The following is a 25,386-nucleotide window of genomic DNA, read 5'->3' on the forward strand; positions in this document are numbered from 1 at the left end:
ATTATGAAATTATTTTCTGTGGTCTTATTGTTATACAGCACACAATCCTGGCATTCCAACAGGGGTGTGTACACTTGTGATATCCACTGTATATAGGTGTTGATATAGCTGGTAGTGGTAGGCATGGACAGAGGATCATACACAGTTGGACACTTCGATTACTACCTGATAATCATGCCTACTCTAGTACCCATATCAGTGTCAGGGCAATGCAACAACTAGTAGCAATACACATTTATGTCTGTTGTATGCACTGACACTGATATTACACACATGTGCAACATGCACAACATATATACCTGACTACTTGAAACCCATGTGATAAGTTTTGTGTCTTCCAGCCAGACATACGCATATATATATATGTGCTCAGGGGATACCTGGTATACATTACTGTTCTATGTTACTATGGGACACTATATTTACAGTCTTGCTGCTCAGTCATACTTCTCAACCTGTTATACCAGTACGTCTGGACAATGGCACATATAAATGGGTGACAAAAGGGACATAAATATTGATACTGTATTAATATAGCTGCACCATACATTAGTAAGTTGATTGCACAGCAGGCTTTGACATCACTGTGATACCCTGGAAGATGTCCATCAGTCATAAGTAGGCTATTATGTTACAATGGCATTGCTCACAGACTTGCCAATGGTTTGGTTGACATAACACAGTTATATGTGCATGTGACTACAGATATCAGTCACAAATGTGCTTATTGTCCAGCAGAACACTGTACCATTGACTGTTATTAATTCACTATATCACATGCAGTTCAGCACACATGTCTACAGCAGTACTTTACTATGTACATGGCCTATATAGTTCTCTTAGCTTTACAACACAAACATGTGTCATACTCATATTTGCAGGTAGCATATGGATATGGACAACATCCCATTAACTGGTCTAGCAGTGGCACAGTCACAACTGTTTGACAGACACCCAAGTGGTTGTCATATGTGAGCTGTCCTTTCCCAGATTGAGTCAGGCTCCTGAGCTGTGATCCTACCTTGCAACCTTTTAGAGCATCACATCTGGACAAAGCCTAAAATAATGGAGGGATAATTAGGGACATACTTTAAATATTCCTGTTTCAAATATGGGAAGTTTGTAGAATGATAGATTTTGCATTACCATGAATATTCTTAAGGATGTGGAGTCTTAAACTCAAGTGTTTGTCATTACTTGATGACTTCAATCCTCAACTATTTGCAAGAAAAGTACAGATTTCAGGAGGAACAGTCAAAATCTATGATGGGAAAATCTGGACATTATGTGAAGGTATGGGTGTGATCTCTCCTACTGTAGAGAGGGCCAGATGCTATGGCTTGCTCAGCAGGACATTAGTACAGCAAGTCTTGTTGGGTCATGTATTCTTCCAGATCATATTTCCCATTATTATAGATCAAGTACTACATTCAGTTACATGCTTACATGTTCCACTTACGTTTTTTTTCTTCTCTTTGCCAGTTTATATTTTATTTGTTTTCTCTCTCTCTCTCTCTCTCTCTCTCTCTCTCTCTCTCTCTCTCCCTCTCTCAGTGCACTACAGGGATATAATAGATTTGAATAGGTGGCATCATGGCTTTTGTATGTGATGCTCATGACCAGGTGATGGCCTGTGCCCCTATTGGCGTTCCCCACTTGGTAATTGCATGCAAAGTAGCTGTGTAGTTCTTCCAATAGACAATATCATGGCAACACACTTCTGTAATTGAGTACCCATTGTGGGCACTGGCCCTTTTCCTTACTTGTGAGGAAGACATCCTGGAGTTATGAGAGCTACTATCTCTTACAACAAAACTTTTGGAGACAAGCCAACTAAATGGTGGAGAAGGTTCAAGACTTAGAGGCAGAATGTGAGTATTGCTGTTATAGGTTCATAGGTTAGTACTAAGATAACTGCCCTTGCGAGCCATTTTAAGCTTAGCCAATTATCCCTTGTGAGACTCAAACCCTGCACCTTGTGTTTGTAAGGCAAACACTGTAACCATTAGGCCACCCACCCAACCCTAATAAAAAAATAAGCAGCCTTTGCAAGGCTCAACCCCAGGACCCTACACACCATAGACAACGTGATTTACCACTAAGCCATGGCAGATACAATGACATCTGGACAAAGCCTGACATAATTGGTGGACAGAGGCCAGAATACATGGTCATACTTGAAATATTGCTGTTATACATGTTATATGTATATGTATATGTTTGGAATATTGCTCATTTTAGGCTTATATGTATATGTTTGGAATATTGCTAGTTTAACAAGGTTTGCCTGCACATGCTACTTCTGCATGGGTTTCAGTCTGACAAAGTTCTGTCTCTGTATAGCTCTCGACTGTAGGGCTATCCACATAATGGCCCCAGGTTAGCCTGTTATGTTTGGTCTGTTCCCCAGACAGGTGTTGTCTTTGGCAAATCAGTAGCCTACCCTGGTGATTGCATTCTGTAAATGCTAGCATCCATTTGTTTTTCTGACTTTAAATCCCTCAGAAAAGATATGTTACAACAAATCCTCTAACACCAACAACTTTCTTAGTGTATAACAGCAATATTTCAAGTATGACCATGTATTCGGGCCTCTGTCCACCAATTATGTCAGGCTTTGTCCAGATGTCATACAGTAGGAGGTTGATAGGTATACTGGTCTATCATTATTTAGTGCTGTCATTCCTGCTGAGGGGAAAGGCTGGGAAACATGTTGAAGTCTGCACATTCAAGAGGTTGGTGTATAGAGAATGCTCTTAGATGCCAGTGTAACATATTTTATGTGAGGGAGAGTAACACATGTTTTAAAACTAGGGTGTTAGAACAAGTCTGTTCCTCAGTTTGACAAAACCTTTATAAAAGGACAATTGTTATGTACAGACTCAATGTATTAATATTAAATGTGATAATTTATCCTGTAGGGGGTTAAATGAGGAGTGTAATTGGAGGCTGTTTGTTTAATTATGTAATTAAGTGTTAATTGCTTCTTGTAATACACACACATATATAAAAATATATAAATATATATATGTGTGTGTGTGTGTGTGTGTGTGTGTGTGTGTGTGTGTGTGTGTGTGTGTGTTTTATATATATATATATATATATATATATATATATATATAAAAATATATGTATCTGTGTGTGTGTATATATATATATATATATATATATATATATATATATATATATATATATATATATATATATATATATATATATAAAATATAAGTATATATTATAAGTTATTCCTGCACGGAAGTGACCGTTTAAGTGTAGCATGGCAGCGTGCCATGCATATTTATGAAGGCACGCTGCCTGTGCTCCTAAACTAACACGGAACCATGGATGAGTGCAGGGGGTGTGTCTGAGAGCAGAGCTCTCACAATATACATTCCCCTGCACTCAAGAATTGCTGTTCAGCAATTAAAATGAGGGAGGATGCTCATAGCACCCCAAACACCAGGATAGCTGTAAAATGTACAGATGCATGCAGAAATCCACAACAATATGTTAAATCTCTCCCTCCATTTTTTCCCCCATCATTTCAGGGTCTGTCTAGAGTTTGCACTACAAGAGACTGAGAGGTATGTCCACTGTGAAGCAGAAAGCTAACAAAATAATAGGTGCAGCAGTTGCAGGGATATTTGTGAAGGGTATAGATAAAAGAACACTACAAGTTTTTTTTTATAAAAGCGATAAAGTTTAACTGCAGCTGCACTTGTGTTTCCATTGCTAAGCTATGCATAGTCCACCTTAAACAGCACAAGACGTTAAATAGCAAGATTCATTCAATAGAAGTAGTACTGCTATAGTGTAGTGGTCACACCGTATGCTTTGCGAGCAGTCATTTCCGGTTTGATCCTAACTGTAGCAATATTCCATTTTACATGTGAAAGCAAGTCATAAACAATTATTTTGTGTATAACCTACTAAATAACATATATTTTTGAACTGGAGTACTGCATTAAGTCCAGATGTGAGGTGTCATTGTAATAAAGTGGTTAAATCCCCCAATAAACACAAGTGCCCCATACAGTATACTTACACATGAATCAGGGATACTAAACAAATTTATGATATGTAATGAATGATAAATCTATACCATACAGCAAATCGTGTGTAAAATTAAAAATAAGCAACACTAAATATTGCACACCTCTTTCCTATCACCCTTTTTTCTTGTCTATTAAAGAAATTAGCCTGTGGGTAAGCAGGAGTAAGCACTTTTAAGAAGTTTATGGCTGTTTGAGTTGGGGTAAGCAATGCCTACACAGAATAAGCAATTTTGAGGCTAACTCTCGGTAAGCATATTTACCTGGTAGTTAACATTGCTTAGCATTGTGCCTTAGACACTCTGTATCCAACAGCCCTTGTTCTGCCCAGCAACAAAATAATCAGCCTTTGCAAGTCTCGAACACAGGACCCCACACACACTAGCCACAGTGAGTTACCACTACACCATATCAGCTATACATAAAATTGAGGTATACTGAAACAGATCTTCACTAAAGCATTATCACATTTTACATGTGAAAGGAATTTATAAACAATATTTTTGTTGTATAACCTACTAAATAACATATATTTGTGAACTGGAGTACTGCATTAAGTCCAGATGTGAAGTGTCATTGTAATAAAATGGTGAAATCCCCCGATAAACACAAGTGCCCCATACAGTATACTTACACATGAATCACGGATACTAAACAAATTTATAACATGTAATGAATGATAAATCAACGCCAAACAGAAAATAGTGTGCAAAATTAAAAATAAGCAATGCTAAGTATTGCACACCTCTGCTTACCAAGTGTAAGCAATGCGGAGCCCAGCTAAATAGATTTGTCCATTGGTATGTCCCTTTAAGCAATGCCAACCTTAGGTAAGCAGGTTTGTCCATAGCTTAGCATTTTCAAAATCATCCAATCACGCCAAAGTGTGGGAAATTGGCCCTATTTAAACCCCACAGGTGGGAATACGTCTCATAATGAGTTGCAGTTTCCTCCTGTAGGCACAATGGCCAGTGTTGGGGAAGGATCACACTTCTGAGTGCAATGCTGGGGCATCCAGGAGTCTAAGGTCATGGCAGGACTCCTGGTAAAAGACCATGAAGAGAGACTGTTGTAGGACCAATACCAGGGTTCCCAATATAAAGCAGAAGCCTGGGACTGTCTCACCCATGACCTCACTAGTGCCACTGGCATTCCTCAAACTGGTGAGCAGGCATCACTATGCTGACCTGAAATGGAGGAAGAGGGAGATCTTGGATCAGTGGATCCAAGAAGCTAGGCAGAGGGATGATGTCCCAGCAGTGTGAAAGTACTCATTCTACTAACTGTTTAATAATTGCCAGCTCGTGTATATTATGGACAGGTATAGATAATTATTCCTCTTATGTCTCTGACAGCTGCAGCAGAGCAGGCTGTGAATCAGGAAGCCCATGCCTGTAGGCTGCAGAGGCTGCATGGTGAGGCAGGTTAGTAATAAACTTGCATGTACTGTCATAAGAAATAAATCTAAAAGTAGTAAAAAGTTAATTGCCAATATAAAACCTGTATTGTGTATGGCATGTACTGAATAAACCAGACAATAATGCAGGAAGAGTCTCATATAGGTTGCATGTAAATAAAAGTGTAACAGCCTAGCAATAACGGTCTAACTCCTGGACTGCTTGTATTTACTCTGGTATCATATGGTAATGTAGTGTTGCATTCTCTTAATAGTACTGTTGTATTAATCACTGTTACCCACACCGTGATACATAAATAAAATGTGTAGGAATGTCTGCATACGACTGTTGAAATCACAAGGTCATATTGTACAACTGAGGGAGATTTAGACAGAAAACCATGAAAAGATGCACAGCAAAATCCAAATAGCACACTCTGCTGTGACATCCTGGGAGTGGTAGTAAACTGTATGCATAATCATACCCCTCAACTGTGCAGTTTTTTTCAGAAAGTTCAGATAATTGCCTTAAATTTTCTGCCTATCACCCTGTCCCCCTGGCAAATCAGTGGGATGATCCCAGAAGTTTAGGCAGCAAATAATGGCATACAACTGATTGTCAGACATCATAACCGTCAGAAAAATATCTATAAGAACAAACCTGTCACTCTAGCAACTCACCAAAATGTTATGAGAGTAATATGCAAATTATGTCCTATCTCTATCCCCATCTTGTAAAGCTATGACCAGAGTGTGTGCCATAACAGTGAGACTTATGTGCATAATAACGTGGAATCTGGTAATATGTGTGGCAACATTCAGGTAGTGTTAACAAACATTCTTCCACAGGTCTGTCAGATAAGAAAACTGTGCCTGAAAATAAAGATTGAAATCCTGTACTGCTACTGTTTAGTCTGGTATTATATGGCATTGTTAGTGTTGCAGATTTTCTGAATAATAATGTATTAATCATCACTGTCATCCACACTGTGTTACATAATAAAATTGTCTAGGAATCCCTGTATAAGACTGTTGTAATTACAAGGTTAGATTGTAAAACCATGGGAGACTTATAGACAGAAAACAGTGAAGAGATGCACAGCAATATCTAAATATTACACTCAACTGTGACGTACACTGTTTTATTTTTAGCAGACACAGCCATGGCTCAAATCCCGGGAGTGGTAGTAAGTTGTATGCATAATCATATGCCTCAACTATACAGATGTGTTCAGAATGTCCAGATAATTGGCCCATATCCACTGCCTGTTACTCTGTTCCCCTGGGAAAATCAGTGTGATGATCTCTGAAATTTAGGCAGCTTTTAATGACATATAACTGATTGTCAGACCTGTAAATATTCAGAAAATGTATATAAAAACAAACCTGTCATTGTAGCAACTCACTAAAAGTTTATGAGGTCAATTGTCATAATATGTCCCAGTTCCACCTGCATGTTGTCAAGCCTTGACAAGAGTGTGTGTGTGATAACAGATTGAGAGGTATGTGCATAACATCAACCTGGAATCTGGGAATATGCGTAGAAACAGTCAGGTAGTGTTAACAAACAATACCTCCACAGGTATACCAGGTAAGAGGTGTATACTGTAGGTAAAACACAGTTCACATATATACTTGTCTACAAACATACCATTGTCCAAACTAAGGCCATATGGTAGTGTAATAATACTTGTAAGGTACATATTACAGCAGTGACTAAGAAAGTTATTAGAACTACAGGGATATACAAGTTGTTAATTGACATCTCTCTCTCCGCCCCACCATATCTGCAACAATAATCTAAATACACAACTCAATGGGTATGTGCACAATTAAATCTACTGACATATGTCCTATTGTTTGATAAATACTGAAATGTGTTTCTATGCATGTGCCATGTTGAAATACTCCCACATTGGTGGCATGTTGCCATCAATGTAACCAGCATGCTGTTGCAATGGCCACTGTGGCTCCATATATGCATGTGTTCTGTTTTGCTATGCAACTGTTCCATATCTGGTGTTTTGGGTTAATGGGAATATCTATGCAAGCTGTTATACCTAATCCTGGAATGTGTTGTCTATTACTAACCCATATATGTTTTAAAATTGCAACACCATAGCATGTTTGGGAAGGCCAGTCCCAGCAGACCCACCTCTTCCACCTCATCTGGCAATAGCACCAGCCACCAGTATGTCTGGGTCCCACCCTGGGACCTCTTCATCCACTGGTCCTGCACCACCTTCAGGTGGAACTGCCTCAGGGGATGGGGCTTAACCCCTGGGAGCAGGCATGGACAGGAAACTGTCACCCATCTTCAGGTCAAGGGTCTGCTGTGTAGCGAGCTCCGTAGGGAGTTTGGAGATCTGCTACACCAGATTGAGGTCTGTGTGGCACATTTAGCAGGTCAGTTTGCCCCTCCTACCCAGCCACCAGTACAGCCACCTTCAGGGCTGTGAAGGTGCAGTGGTGACTGCACATGAGTGGGGACATCAGTCCCACAGTCTCCATTTAGGGGCTCATGGTTTTCCAACTTCCAAACACCCCTCCCCATCGAAGGTGTTTACCCCCCACATGTGTCATATACTGCCTCTATATGCTGTCTTGTCTGCCTTGTCTGTCATCCTACCCAGCCTACCTCCCCAAATATACCTACTATCCTTCCCCAACATCCCACTCTCACCTTAAAAAAAAGAAAAAAGGGCAATGTGTTCCCCAAAAAAATCTCGCCTCATACATAGCTGTCCATTTCGTACATGTGTCCACTGGACACATGTAATCTGGTGTAATAGGCTGCACAACATATTATTGTTGTCCTCACCCCTTTCTCAGGGCTTTGAGTGTCCAAATCTACCTCTAAATTCAGTGTACATGCACAGCTGTTGCTGTAGAAGAATGGGCGGCTATGGACCTTCTCTACACCTGACCTGCACATCCCTAGCTATTTTCCCCATTGTCTTTCCCTCTTTGTGCTCCTTTTTCACCACTTTCCTATCATCACATTTTCTTGTCTTTTAAAGAAATTAGCATGGGGTAAGCAGGAGTAAGTGGGAGTAAGCACTTTTAAGCAGTAATAAGCGGGTTTAAGCCTGTTTGCTCAGGGCTAAGCACTGTGCACACAGAATAAGCAAGTTTGAGGCCAACTCTCTGTAAGCATATTTAATCGAAAGTTAGCATTGCTTACCATCGCACAAACCCACTTACAACTGCTTCAAAGTGCCTTAATCACTCTGTCTCCAACAACACCTGTTCTGCCCAGCAACAAAATAAGCAGCCCTTGCAAGTCTCAAACCCAGGACCCTGCACACTATAGCCAAAGTGATTTATCACTAATCAAAAACAAAAAAGCTGGAGAACACCAGAAACTGCTCTAATAAAATAAAAACTGCAAATACGCCCAAACTAATCTGACAACACCAGTTTATTAAACGTGAAGTGCTTTTCGTCTCACTATTAGCGAGACTTCTTCAGACTAAGAGTCATTTACACAAAGTCAGTATTTAAATTATACTAGCAGTTAACAGATTACTCCAACCACCAATCGGAACAAAAGACTACTTACAATAACCATTCTAACAACTCTAATCCATTAGTCATAAATATATGAATTTATGTGTATATATATATATATATATATATATATATATATATATATATATATATATATATATATATATATATATATATATATATATATATATATATATGTGTGTGTGTGCATATTATATATACACGCTGTATCTTCCAACATCATATTCAAAATGTTTAAAAATGTTTAAAAACATTATAATATTATTACGAACATAATTAGACTAAGTTACTATATTCTCTATATTCATCAATGCAGTAATACTCAAATACATACATTCAGAAAAGCAACCTCTTATAAAACTTCATTGCAATTCCAATGACACCACATACATACTACCTCAACCAATCAAATGATAACCCCCCCCGAAAAAAAATATTTTTTTTTTATTGTTTTTACATTACTATATTTCATTTAAAATACATTGAAAGCATGCAATATTACCTTAAAAGACTTTTTAATTTTAAAATACACACAATTGAATAAATGTCATTCAGGCCTGGGTACTGACAGGCCCAGGACCGTAATTGCCATTTTAATTCCAGCCTTTCCAGCAGTAGTGTTGCAGGGCCCATCTCATATCCACTGAAATGCAACCAATAGCTCTGAACTTAAAGGAATGAGTAGGAAATTCTAATACATGTCTGGCCAATGCCCTTTCGTGTTTGGTAGTCTGAATACTATAAAGGTGCTCATATACTCTTTCCTTGAGCTTTCTATCATTTTTTTCTGATATAGAAAGCAGAGCACCTCTGGCAGTATGCCAGATATACTACTCCCTTGGTATTACAGTCAAATTTCTGCATGGTCTTACAACTAGTCTCTCTTATGGTGAAACGTTCACCTATATCCATATATGGACAATAGGCACACCTACCACATTTGTGCATCCCTTTTCTATTAAGGCCACTAGTACATCTTTTACTCATTCCTAATAAGGAATCAAGGTTGTTTCCCTATTTAAACACCACTTTAGGGGGATCTTTACGTTTCGAAAACGGCAGAATCAGACCTAATAATATCCCAGTTTTTATTAACGATCTCCATGATACCATATACATCAAAACTAAACATGGTAATGAAGCTTACCCCTTTTGTCGGGTTCCCTACATTCCCCATACATTCTAGAATGACTCCTGAAACACTAAACTCAGATTCCTCACCTAATATTGGTCGATAAAAACCTTTAAGTCTCTTGTCCTTCACTTCCTGTATCAATTTCCTTACAAATGGAATAGGATATCCCCTTTTACAAAACATTTCTTCAAGTTTATCACATTCTAATAAAAATTCCATATCCCTAGACACCATTCGAGCTGCCCTTATTAGCTGACCCTTCACTACAGAACGTTTTGGGAACAAAGGGTGACAGCTGCTGAAGTGGAGAAAGGCATTCAAATAGGTGTCTTTGCTAAAAAATATGGGCAGAATATGAATTATTTTGTAGGTCTTGCCTTAGACCAACATCCAAATAAGCAATTCTTCCTGTATCAAATGTAGAGGTGAATTTCAATAATGTTGTAATGTTATTAAAATACGTTACCAAGTTGGCTGCATCACTTACATCTCCCTCTATCAACATAAAAATGTCATCCAGGAAACGTGTATAAATGTGTATCTTCCCAATTATACGTTGGGCTTTCTGCAAGTGTTTTCTTTCCCACTATGCCATTACTAAATTGTCGAAGCTGGCCCCACATGGGGAACCCATTGCTACGTCTATTTATTGAACAAAAACTTTTCCATTGAAAGTAATAAAATTATTTGACAATGCCATGTTTAATAATTCAGCCAACAAGATGATCTCATCATTAGGGGCTCCTAAATCATGTAACAACAGGCTGAGCCACTCAATATCCTCCATATGTGGGATAGATGCATATAAATCTTTTATGTCTATTGTTAAGAAATTCAGCTAGCTGTTAAACTTTAACTTCTGTAGACTAGCTAAGAAAGACCACAAATCTTTACAAATCTGAGGTTGTTGTACTACATACTTTTTCAAACAATGTCTATATACATGGCACATGCATAAGTGATTCTGTCTCTTGCATCCACCAATGGTCTCATTGGTGGATCAACAATACATTTATGTATTTTTGGGATACCAAACAAAATCAGTATTTTAGGGACTAGCATACTCAAATAATTATATGCATTCACATCTATCCTAGCTTCAATGAACAATTCTTCCAGAAATGATCATATTCTCCCATAAGCTACATTCAATTCATTACTTGGCACCTCCATAAAGGTATCAGTTGCAATTATTTTTTTCCATTTTCACTTGATAATCGATTTTGTTCATTATAACCAATCCACCACCTTTGTCTGGTTGCATCACTCTAACCTGGGCTTGTTGTAATAATGAAAGGGCCTGTCTTTCATCTTTCATAATATTATTGAGCATGTTATTACCCTTTCTCTATACATCTATAAAATTATAAAAATCCAACTCACAAATTTGTTCAGATAATGCTAATGTTGGATGAAGGGGTGGGCAAAATGTGCTAGACAGGTAAAAAGGGTTATTCAATTCACTTTCCTGACCAAACATGTAATTAAAATTCAATTTCCTAGTAAAAAGTTTTAAATCAACAACAGAATTGGCAAAACAAGCTTTCCTAGCCGTAACAAACATCTGACCCTTTGCAAGTAGATCTGCTAGCCCAATATCCACAGTCAAACAAGAGAAAGTAAATATTTTAAAGTCACCTTGTGAAATGAATGTAATACTGCATCCATTAGGGGATTCCTCTACTGCTTCCCCTGTTGATGTTGTTTGATTGATGTATTGTAGGTTACCCGAGGTAGACCCTGCCTCAGGTTGTAACCCGAGGCTTGTTTTTGAAAATTGGGGTTACTAGTTTCATTTACAAAATTATTAGGCTGTTTCAAATCCCTTGTGTCATTCACAGACGGCATAAACCTCCCTTCAGCATTTCCACCTCGATGTTTGTAATTCTTCTGTTGCCCTCCATGATGAAAATCCCTTGTAGGAGGCTCAGCTTGCTCAGCACTAACTTGAATTCCGCTTACCCCATTGATTTGACCAATCCCCACCTGCGACTGAAACGATGGAGGTTTAGGATAGGCCAGTCCAGCTCCATAAGCTTCCCTGTCTCTGTTAAGCTTTTTTAACTTTATTGACTTCAATTTTGCCAAGAATTTATCGATACTAGAAAAACACCTTTCATATTCAAACTTATATCGCCCAAAGTCCGAATCTTTTTTTAATTATTTCATCTAAAGGTTTAATTTCCTTCATGAGGGCATCAGCAGACATCTGGTAGTGTTTAGTCATAAGTTTCTACAATTCAATGCCATGTTTGTTAAAAAGCTTAATTAAATCTTTGTGGAACATGCACCCTTCGACCAAACTGGTCGGATATTGACATGATCTAAGGCCCTTGGGAATGATACCCTCACTGATGCACTCCTTAAAGTATGTTATTTCGAGTTGATTCTTTTTATATTTAACCAATTTAGCATCCAAAAATTTCAGATTAGCCACAATATCAGCGATACTGTCAACAAACCCTTCAGCCGGAGACTCCGTACTTCTGCTATTCCTTGATGACTGTAAATCCTTGAGCCAACTGTTCAATTGTCGAGACAGAGCTCCAATAAGCCCCAAGGGTTTGCTCTGTGCCAAGTCAGTTTCTCCCTGTTCTTGATGAACTCCAGGATCACAGTTTTGGATATCAGAAGGTAGTGCACGAGTACTTAAATTCAATAAAATATCCGTAGAACCACCTGAAAGTTAATCAGATGAATAGACAAGTACTTTATTACATCCACTTGGTGGTTCGGGAGGAAACAAACCCTCAGCTAGGGAATCAACCCTGGAGACAAGTGATTTGATTTGCTAATAAGTTGTCCGACAAGAGCCATTATGGCTCCAATTCCCTCATCTATCTGTTGGGAGGCAAGTCCTGCAGTATCCGGCGTACTGTCCATGTTGGAAATGACCACAAAACACTAAACTACAGGAATGACAAACAAATCAAAAACAAAAAAGCTGGAGAACACCAAAAACTGCTCTAATAAAATAAAAACTGCAAATACAGCCAAACTAATCCAATAACTCCAGTTTATTAAACATGAAGATTAGAGTTGTTAGAATGGTTACTGTAAGTGGTCTTTTGTTCCGATTGGTGGTTGGGGTAATATGTTAACTGCTAGTATAATTTAAATACTGACTTTGTGTAAATGACTCTTAGTCTGAAGAATTCTCGCTAATAGCGAGACAAAAAGCACTTCACATTTAATAAACTGGTGTTGTCGGATTAGTATGGCCGTATTTGCAGTTTTTATTTTATTAGAGCAGTTTTTGGTGTTCTGCAGCTTTTTTGTTTTTGATTTGTTTGTCATTCCTGCGGTCTAGGGATTTATCACTCAGCCATGTCAAATGTAAATAAACCTGATGTTGTCTCAAACATATCATCTACCTCAATCATTCAACAGTAAAGGAAATGTATTTATATATGTGTATATATAAATATACATATATATATATATATATATATATATATATATATATATATATATATATATATATATATATCTATATACACATATATATGTGTATATATATATATATATATATATATATATATATATGTGTGTGTGTGTGTGTGTGTGTGTGTGTATGTGTGTACATATATATATATATATATATATATATATATATATATATATATATATATATATATATATATATATATATATATATAAGAAACCAGTGAATATATATATGACCAAATGCACCGTTAATGGGGGGTGAGGGGGCCCAATTTAAGTACCTCTTGTAATTATTGATATCATCCCCTCCTCCACAGCTGAACAGATCTGCCTTGCAACACAATACCAACACTTGCAAGTGTCACACTCAGGACCCTACACAACATAGTCACAAGAAGTTAACATTAATCCATCTCACCTGTACGATGTCAGGATGATATCAATAAGATATCATGCAGAACTGTCTGTCTACCATAGGGAATGTACAATGTGGAAGCAGTAAACATTCCACTGATACATTTACACACACACATATATGTATATATATATATATATATATATATATATATATATATATATATATATATATATACACACACTATACACACACACACACACACACACACACACACACACACACACACACACACATATATATACATATATTACTACGTATAGATATGTATAGGAAGATACATATTTAGAGGGTGCACAGCATATTGAACAGTCAATATTCCTACATTTGCCACCTTTTAAAATGGATGGTGTTTGATTCTCTCATACAAAAGACAATTATTGCATGAAACATATACCCACAGAGAAGTCAAAGGATATGACACCACACACAGGTTTGCATACATAAGAAATGCTTATTTGTGTTCTATTTCAGTTGTATAATGCCATTTCATATATTAGTTAGGTGTTTGAAATATATACTTACTGAGTAATGCAACTCTCAAGCAAAACATTTGATACAGTAATCTGAAAGCATAACATATGTTGCTGTCCAGGCCAAGGCCTTCAAGTAGTACAACAGTAAAGAAACACTGACCCAGAAGATAAGAATCAATCAACACTAATTAATGCAGATGTAGTTCAGCAGCCTCCAATTACAATTTGTAGGGAGAATCCGCGGTGGTGCAGTGGTAGCTTTGTTGCCTCACAGCAAGAGGTTCTCCCGTTCGATTCTCATCTGGAGTGCGGGGAGTGCCTTCTGTGTGGAGTCTACATGTCCTCCCCACAGTTGAGTGGGCGTTCAAAAGGCATGTGTAAATTGGCATGCCTTCGCTAAAGTTTGAACATCGAGCTGGCACCTCGGTGTTCGTGAAAAGCTACTGCCAATCATTAGTGGACCGGAGTTCTGCTGTGGCGACCCCTAACCGGGAAAAGCCAAAAGACAAACAACAACAACAGCAACAACTCAACCCCTACGGGGAAAAGAATTAAGTTGTCACAATGAAAATGCATCTGTTACATAACAATGCTTAACTTAAAACATCACTATCACACTGACAAACAGAACTGTCTGTCAGACAGTGAACACTAGCCCACCAATGTTCCCATGGTGAAATGTATGAAAATGTACAGCCATATATGTTAAGGTGTCTAATTACTGATATCCCTCACATGTTGTAACAGCCAGGCTGATAAATAGTGCATACCCCTTCCTCATAGAATGACTTACAAGGGCATATAACAGTGTTACATACACTGACCTCTGGACTGTACAAGGACAAACATGTCTTGTCCAGCTGTAGCCCACATATATGGACCCTACCCCACAATATGTGTGGGGGTCCACAACACTGGAATGATGGCAGGAATGCCAGCATGACATAATGATAGGCCACTACTTAACAACCTCTTACTGCATGACATATGGACAAAGCCTGGTATCTAGGTGGAGGACAGAGGGTGGAAGACAGGGCCATATTTGCAATATTGTTGTTATACACTGTGAAAGTTGCTGGTGTTACAGGACTTGTTACAACATACCCTTATTCAGGAATATGAAGTCAGAAATACAAATGGATGTAGCGATGTTCTTATAGCACTCAACAGACAGAATACCACTGATATATCTGAGACAAGACCTGTGTGGTGAACAGAAAAAAACATAACAACCAATCCTCTGGCCATCATGTGGATGGGCGCACAGTTGAGAGCTATGCATACAGACTGCATCACATGCTAAACTAGTATGTACACACAAACCCTGTAAAGCTAATAGTATACTATGCATATAACAACACTACTCACACTGTCTGTAGGTCTGTAACCTTATACAAATATGTAGCTGGCCTCTGTCTGCAAGTCCTGCTGTAATCAATATTGCTACCTACTGTGTGTAACTGCTGCCCGCACACAGAAAGGATGTCTTTCATACAGGAAAGGTAAAGTGAGAACACCCACATGATTTAGTAATTTATAGTAGTGGGTTGCCATGACAGTAGGTTCATAGGTTCATACTAGGCTATCTGCCCTAGGGCATTTATAAGCCTAGCCAGAGTGTGTATGGCTTTCGCCACCCATTTTAAATTAATTTTGCTATGCCCTTTTTCGAGGTTAGTATACTGTGCCTCTGTCTAACAGTGACACAGAAGTGATACCGGGTAAACCTCGATCTCCCATCCACTCATCAAGATTCCTCTTGAAGAGAGTCAATGAGGGACTCTGCCTAACCTGGACTGGGATTTTATTCCAGAGTGAAGGGAGCCTCTGGGTTATGAATCTGTCCCTCCAGCATGCCCTATTTATTTCAGTGCTGAGGTTCAAGTCCCTCGAGCGCGTAGCTCGATGGGATTTTGGATTTTCTGAGGTGCAGCATGTCCATTAATTCCGGGTTGGACATGGCTTTATACGTCAGGCACAGATCACCTCTGAGCAGGCGGTATGCCACTGAGTAGAGCTGGAGTTTCTTTAACCGGGCAACATACGGCATCTGTTTGAGCCCCTTGATCCTCTTGGTAAGGTACTTTTGGAGCCTTGAACCAGGTTTCTGTTACTACACAGATATCGATGTTCTCCATGCTAATGAGAGTTTCGGGTGCGTGCATCTTGAGGTTTAGACTTCTGGTGTTGAGTAGCACTACTCTTAGTTTCTTATCCCTTGTGATACCTATGGAGGTGGTTTGTTTTTGAGCCTTACCTAAAAAAGGCACTATGGGGGTAGCAAGAACCTTTGCCAATATCTGAAAGCCCAGGGGTGACAGGTGCAAGCCGTCCCTAGCGAAGCATCATGGCTTGTCGAGCATGTCATCCCAGGCTGACAGGCATTGGATCCCCTTTGAATGACACCAATACTTAAGCCAATTGTTGAAATTGATAATCTTGTCTTCATACTGTGGCATCGTTCTTGATGAGGGTAAGATGCTACTCAAGGTCAGGGTCATACCAGCCTGGGCTACATGCTCAGAGAGCTCCTCTATGTCTCTTTTCATGTAGTCCAGGGAGGTACGTCTCAGGTCATTCACACCAGCATGGACAATGACTGAGTCATATTTGTACTTGCCTTGGAGTGACCTGAGTGCTTGTGTTATGTGGCGGATCCTAGCGCCCGACAGGCATCTCACCGTGACCTTCTCCTTGTTCAGCCTGGTGAGTGGGATGTCAATGTGCCTGATGATAGAGTCACCTATTACAAGTGTATCAGGTGTGTTGTTTAGCCTTAAGGGCTGTGACTGTTTGGCACACTGGCTTTGTGAGCTATGTGCTGCTCGTGTTTTGTTTTGGGGTAGCGGTTGCTTGGGTGTCTGCTTTGGAGGTCTCTGCTGCTTAGGCAGATTTTTATTTAAAGCCTCCAAGTATGTTTTTGTGTGTTTATGTGCTTGGTTTGCTGTTGTGGTAGGTCTATGTGAGACTGGAATTGTAGTGAGTGTGGTTTCCTTCTCCTCCTGACTGGTTATGCCAGTACTGAGTTAAGAGAGCTTAGCCTCCAGTTTGGCTATATGGTTGCATCTCTCACATGTGTTGGAATTTCTTGGGAGGAGGAGAGGGTTGTCTGTGTACACCTACCCATAATGCATGCTGTACATGTTCACTTACTGTTGCTGTTAACTGCACTGCATCACAGTGGTCACCATGGTGAGATATCTGAAGGGTATGTAAGAGTCCTGTAATGTAACTAACAACCTGTCATTGCAAAATGTGTGCACAGAGATGAACATAATGGTGGGACAAATGGCCTACAGTAGGGACATGTCTGAAACATCACCCTTATACAGTGCTACAGCAGTGTGTATACCACTATTACAATGGCAACTCTTACAGATCTACACAACGGCATATCACAATACTGCATTCCATAACCCTTATAACCTGTAATGTGGTCCTGACATGAGCAATGATTGTATAATATAGAATCCTATGTTAGGACAGCAAATATGGGAAGTACATACCTTAACAAACACTGGAAGCATATGTTTGCATACACTGAAATTAACATATTGTGGAAGCAGCTTTTCATACTTGCTTGACAGCATGCACTCTTCATGAGTATAGACCTTCCAGCATGTACAGGTATTCAATGTCACACCAAGAAATGGTCTGCTGTCCAAGACGTTTGCCCTTCAAATGTGCCCACTTACCTTCAACAGAGGCAGCCGTGGCTTGCACACATCTTACAAGCCATGATATGGATCCCATACCCAACAAGCAGCACACAGGAGTTGGACATGTAGCCTTACCTCACCATTGCATATACCAAGGCAAACAGTGCAGACAGTCATGTATGTGGTGAAGACCTATATGACAGGATTAATGTAGAAAATAAACAAATGGCCATCCAAGACAGATGACGACATATGTTGCAAACTGGTCATGCAGGCTGCCTAGTAACATGCCGCAACACTGAGGGAATTGCAGGAATGTCTAGCAAATACTGGCTGTGCAGTACCTGTGTTGACAATTGACTGGACTTTGTATAAGTGTGACCCATGGGTTAGGGTAATCAGATGGGACAGTTGTTCCACAGGAAACATCAGCCAGGGCTCTCTACAGGTAGCATAGCATAACATCAAAAGTCCCCCAAAGGCATGTGTTGCAATGTGTACTGGTGTACCAAGACCAAGTTGGAAGCCTACAGACAGTATCAATTAAGATACATGTGCTGCACAACCAACACCTCACCCCACCTCAGGACCACCATTCCCATCTGTACCTTGCTGGTTCCAGTGTACACCTGTATGTTTGGCATTCATTAGCAGGGACTAGGCTGGTACACATGGTGTTCAGAATTTGGGACACTGCAAAATGACACACATGTGTAGGCCATAGTTGTCAAGCATCTGCAAAAAGGCTGATTATGAGAGGGGGTGTCATCCTGAAATACAACAGTGAACTGAAGCAGAGATAAAAGCTCACTAAGAATGGTTGTATCTGCACACAGTCAAGGTCAAGCATTGTCAAGACACACCAGAAAGAAAATTTCAAACTGCACAAACAAAAAAATAGCTGCAGAAAGTAGTCCAAACAGTACCCTCTCTTTCCTGCTTCAGTTGAAATAATGGCTCTCCACTAATCTGCTGTTCTAAACCGTTTAATAAAATATGAATGAAGCGCATCCAAATGCTGGTGCAAATGGTACAAATAAAAACAAGTAATAAAGTTCAGCACTTTTCATTTTCTACATATGAAAACTTCCTCAGACAAACTGTTCTCTCCTAATGTTCCTCTATATATAACTACTAGTTTCATCACATGGTTCTATCAATTAATAAAATTAACCCAATTAGTGATGCAAATAATGCGTACCAAAACGAACAGGTATAAAATTCGTTGCTATGTAAAGTAAGTTTAAAATAGAATACTGTTGACATATATTTTATAGCATTTGCCTACACATCTATACTTGCATATCTGTAAAATACATATATACTAACCTATTCAAATCTTATTTGATTTCCTACATATGTTACTTGAAAATGGTGCAATATAAAAGCAGTTATTTAGTAACATTTGCTTAGCGTGTTACTTTGTTATTCTTACGTACCTTTTAAAGTGGTATGTACACTCACTCTACAACTGTTAGAGTGAGTCTAACTAACTGATCAAATAAGAACAAATGAATATATGAAATTAAATCAACTACATTACTTAGATACAGCTTATACAGTCTATGTACAATCTATATACAACCTACAGTTCCTGCAAGAACTTATATGAAAGATAATTCAACTACTATATGTAATAATAATTATGAATGTAAACATTGCAGATCACAATATTACTATGTTCATAACTAAATTTACATACATAAACAATGTAATTTAAGCATATTCATAATTACTATCAGTTGTAAACCTAATGCCAAATTTTAATCTATTGTGTTTTAAATTCGTTTTACATTAATTACTCCTATTTAAGTTTTCTAATCTCAAAATACATAAAATGGAGTAGATTTTGTTTATGCCTGAATATACACAGGCATTTGTAATTAATTGCCACACTAATTCTAGCCTTGCTAATAGAAGGCTATCAGGTCCACCTCTTCTGTATGATTTAATCTAATCAATAACTCGGAACTTAAATATATGTTCTGGATGTTCATTACATGTCTTGCCAGAGCATTCTCTGACATCTAATGACTAATACTGTACAGATGCTCATACACCCTTTCCTTAAGTGTCCTTATGGTTTTCCCTATATAGAATACGTGGCATTGTTGACATTTAGATAGGTACACTATCATTTTAGACTGACAGTTATATTTGTCTCTGGTATTTTATTTTTTATTTCAGATGTAAAATGTCTGTCCAATTTCTATATGTTTGCAGAAATTACACATCAGACCTTTTTGTCATCCCTGGGTTTCTAATAATGCTATGGAACTGATATTCAAATATATTTTTGATGTTTCTTCCCCTGTTAAATATAATCCTGGGGAGTTGAGTAAGCTTTTTCCTAACAAAGGGATTATTCTCTAGAATTTCCCAATTCTTGTATACGATGTTCCTTAACTCCCACGCGTTCATGCTATATGGCGTGATAAAGCTATAACTTATATAGCTATGTTCTCTATTGGTGTTTCCACTTTCTGATGATTCATATGTTATGCCATTAACTACTTATTCAATACATAAAATGGGTTTATAAATTCCCCTATTTCTCTTGTTGTTAATTTCATCAATGAGGTCACTCACTAATACTTGTGGATAGCCTCAATTGAGAATCATTGTTTCAAGTTGTTGGCATTCGATCTGAAAGTCGGTTTCAAGACTAACCATTCTTAGCAGCTCTTACAAGCTGTCCCTTTACCAACGATCTTTTTTCGTGGAACGGGTGACAGCTGGTAAAGTGTAATAAACTTTTAGAATATGTTTCTTTTCTAAAGATAGTACTGCCGTATCTGTTATACCTACTATCTTTTCTTAGCTCAATGTCCAAGAATTAGATTTTGCTTTCTCCATAACTTGATGTAAAGCTCAAAAAGTTTGTAGTGTTGTTAAAATAATAAAGTAACTCTGTAGCTTTACTTTCATCTCCCTTGAGTATGACACAAATGTCATCCAGAAATCTTGTATAATGATACAGTTGATTTTTAACATAAGGTTGGTTCTTGACAAATTCATCTTCCCACTGGGCCATGACTAAATTAGAAAAACTCACCCCGAGTGGAGACCCCATTGCAACTCCTACTTTTTGCAAGTAGAAGGCATTATCAAACATAGTGCAGTTATTGGATAGAATAATGTCCAACAGTTCCTCTACCAAGCCAATTTCCTCACCTGGGGCTCCCAATTTTTTAATTTTCTAGAAACCCATTCTATCCCTTCTTGATGAGGGATAGATGTATACAGATCTTTTACGTCAATTATCATAAAGTTAAATTCATTTTTGAATTCTAGTTGATTAATTTCTCTCAAAAATGACCATGAATCCTTACATATCTGGCTCTCATGTTTAATATATTTTTTCAATATAGAGTTTACTACTTTGGCAGAACTGTAGGTGATACTATTACATGCATCTACTAGTGGCCTCATAGGAGGGTTTTCTATATTTTATGTACTTCTGGTATGCCAAATAACAGTGGAGTTTTGGGCGCCATCATGGTCATATAGTTGTACATGTCCAAATCAATCTTCGCTTCTATAAACAAATCATTAATGTATGTTTTTATTCTGGTATAAGCAATATTAAGTTCATTCCTTGAGACACTAACATGTCTCACTATTTAACAATGATTTCATTCTTTGTTTATAATCATCTATATGCATAATAACCAACCCCCCCTCCCTTATCTGGTTTCATAAATCGGAGGGGCAGTTGTTGTATATCACTAATTGCATGTCTTTCCTGACTAGTGATGTTTCTTTAACCTTTGAGCATTTTATTGTTCGCTATACTGAGTCTCAGATCTATTTCGCACATTTTTTCAAATAGTGCAACACTATTCTGTAATGGTGGATTATATGTGCTAGTAGTGTAAAATTCAGTCTCATTATATATATTTGTCCCTATAATCACTGATAAATTGACCTTATGTGCAAATAATTTAAAGTCTATAAGAGTTTGTGCTAATTGTGCCTTCTCTGCTATTACAAATGTTTGACCTTTAGCAAAGAATTAGACCATATCAAGGTCGATTTTAGTCTCTGTATAGTTGTAAACTGTGAAGTCTTTATGTGCATTGGTCATAAGTTTAAAGTACCTTTTGTTACTAACAGATGTATTCTCTATTTCCTCCACCTCCTGTTGTTTTTGTGGCGTTGCTGTTTCCCTCTCCGAGGATTGTGATTTTGGGTCTGGTTGTGAAAATGTTCACAACTGTCAGGGTTTTGATTACCGGGACTGTTCCCTCTATTGTGATTGTTTTTCTGCATGATTCCCTCACTTCTTCTAACTTCATAGTTGTCATTTCTACCAGTATCATTTGCTCTATTTATCATTTGTGGTTCATTTTCCTGGGTCTCACTGTTTTCACTTTCTCTTATAGATGCTCCTATTTGTTTCCATACCTGAGATGGTGCGGGTTTAGGATACGCTGTCCCATTTCTATATGCTGTTTTGTCATGCTGCATTTTTTTCATTTTTGTTGATTTTAGTTTTTCCATTAATTGGTTAATACTCTCAAATGTTCTATTATAGTCAAATTTGTAACGTTCAAAGTCTAAACTATTTTTAATGTCCTGGTCTATTTTTTGAATGTCTATAGCCAGCACTTCCATGATTGGTCTGATAGTGTTTGGCCATTAGTTCAAGGAGCTCTGTTCCATGTCTGTCAAACATATTTAATAAATCTTTGTGGAATGCTGATCCTTATTCTAGCCCTGTCGGGTATTGCCACGTTCTTAAACCTTTCGGTACAACCTTCTCTTTGATACACTCTCTAAAATAAGAAATTTCCAATTGGTGTTTCTTATATTTAATGAGAGTGTGGTCAAGTGTTCTTAAATTTGTTACAACAGATGTTTTACCTCCAGCCGGGTTCTCCTGCATTGTTGTCTGTTCACAGCTACCAAATGTCATTGGTTCTTGCAGCTATACTGAAATGTTTGTAATCCCAGTAAGCCCTGAGGTATTATTTAAATTCACAGAGTTCCCTGAAACAGTTCTGGAACCAATGTCTCCTTGTTGACTAGGAAATGGCCTCACTGTGTCAGAATTAATAGAGGTAATAGGAGAAAGAGAATTAGTGTCCAACCTGTGAGAGTTACTTTGATTAATTTCTCTTTGGTTTGTCGGGCTGATGTTACCACTCCCAGGTGGATTACTTGATGTAAGTCCACCCAATATGTTTATTCTGTCAGCCAATTTTTCCACACGTTGGGAAAGTAAATTAGTAAGGACTGTTAAGTTATCAGGTTCGATGTTCTGTGTTCCTGGTAACTGGGAACTGTCAACACTTTCTGCCGCCATAACAAAAATGACAAGACACACCAGAAAGAAAATTTCAAACTACACAAATGAAAAAATAGCTACAGAAAGTAGTCCAAACAGTACCCTCTCTTTCCCGCTTCAGTTGAAATAACGGCTCTCCACTAATCTGCTGTTCTAAACCGTTTAATAAAATATGAATGAAGCAGATCCAAATCCTGGTGCAAATGGTACAAATAAAAACAAGTAATAAAGTTCAGCACTTTTCGTTTTCTACACATGAAAACTTCCTCAGACAAGCTGTTCTCTCCTAATGTTCCTCTATATATAACTTCTAGTTTCATCACATGGTTCTATCAATTAATGAAATTAACCCAATTAGTGATGCAAATAATGCGCAAAAAAATGAACAGGTATGAAATTCGTTGCTATGTAAAGTACGTTTAAAATACAATATTGTTGACATATATTTTATAGCATTTGCCTACACATCTATACTTGCATATCTCTAAAATACATATATGCTAACCTATTCAAATCTTATTTGATTTCCTACATACGTTACTTGAAAATGGTGCGATCTAAAAACAGTTATTTAGTAACATTTGCTTAGCATGTTACTTTGTTATTCTTACGTACCTTTTAAAGTGTTATGTACACTCACTCTACAACTGTTAGAGCGAGTCTAACTAACTGATCAAAGAAGAACAAATGAATATATGAAATTAAATCAACTTCATTACTTAGATACAGCTTATACAGTCTATGTACAATCTATATGCAACCTACAGTTCCTGCAAGAACTTATATGAAAGATAATTCAACTACTATGTAATAATAATTATGAATGTAAAAATTGCAGATCACAATATTACTATGTTCATAAGTAAATTTACATACATAAGCAATGTAATTTAAGCATATTCATAATTACTATCAGTTGTAAACCTAACTAATGCCAAATTTTAATCTATTGTATTTTACATTTGTTTTACATTAATTGCTCCTATTTAAGTTTTTTAATCTCAAAATACATAAAATGGAGTAGATTTTGTTTATGCCTGGATATATACAGGCATTTGTAATTAATTGCCACACGAATTCTAACCTTTCTAATAGATGGCTATCAGGTCCACCTCTTATGTCTGATTTAATCTGATCAATAACTCGGAACTTAAATATATGTTCTGGATGTTCCATTACATGTCTTGCCAGAGCATTCTCTGACTTCTTATGGCTAATACTGTACAGATGCTCATTCACTCTTTCCTTAAGTGTCCTTATGGTTTTCCCTATATAGAATATGTGGCATTGTTGACATTTAGCTAGGTACACTATCATTTTAGACTGACAGTTATATTTGTCTCTTGTATTATATTTTTTATTTCGGATGTAAAATGTCCGTCCAATTTCTATATGTTTGCAGAAATTACACATCAGACTTTTTGTCATCCCTGGGTTTCTAATAATGCTATGGAACTGATTTTGAAATATATTTTTGATGTTTCTTCCCCTCTTAAATATAATCCTGGGGTGTTGAATAAGCTTTTTCCTAACAAAGGAATCATTCTCTAGAATTTCCCAATTCTTGTATACGATGTTCCTTAACTCCCACGTGTTAATGCTATATGGTGTGATAAAGCTATAACTTATATAGGTATGTTCTCTGTTGGTGTTTCCACTTTCTGATGATTCATATCTTATGCCATTAACTTCTTGTTCAATACATAAAATGGGTTTATAATATCCCCTATTTCTCTTGTTTTTAATTTCATCACTGAGGTCACTCAATAATACTTGTGGATAGCCTCAATTGAGAAACATTGTTTCAAGTTTTTGTCATTCGATCTGAAAGTCGATTTCAAGACTAACCATTCGTAGCAGCTCTTATAAGCTGTCACTTTATCACCGATCTTTTTTGGTGGAACGGGTGACAGCTGGTAAAGTGTAATAAACTGTTAGAATATGTTTCTTTTCTAAAGATAGTACTGATGTATCTGTTATACCTA

Source organism: Protopterus annectens, chromosome 1.part0 (assembly GCF_019279795.1).
Source record: "Protopterus annectens isolate FY-2018-M chromosome 1.part0, PAN1.0, whole genome shotgun sequence".
Lineage (NCBI taxonomy): Eukaryota > Metazoa > Chordata > Ceratodontiformes > Protopteridae > Protopterus > Protopterus annectens.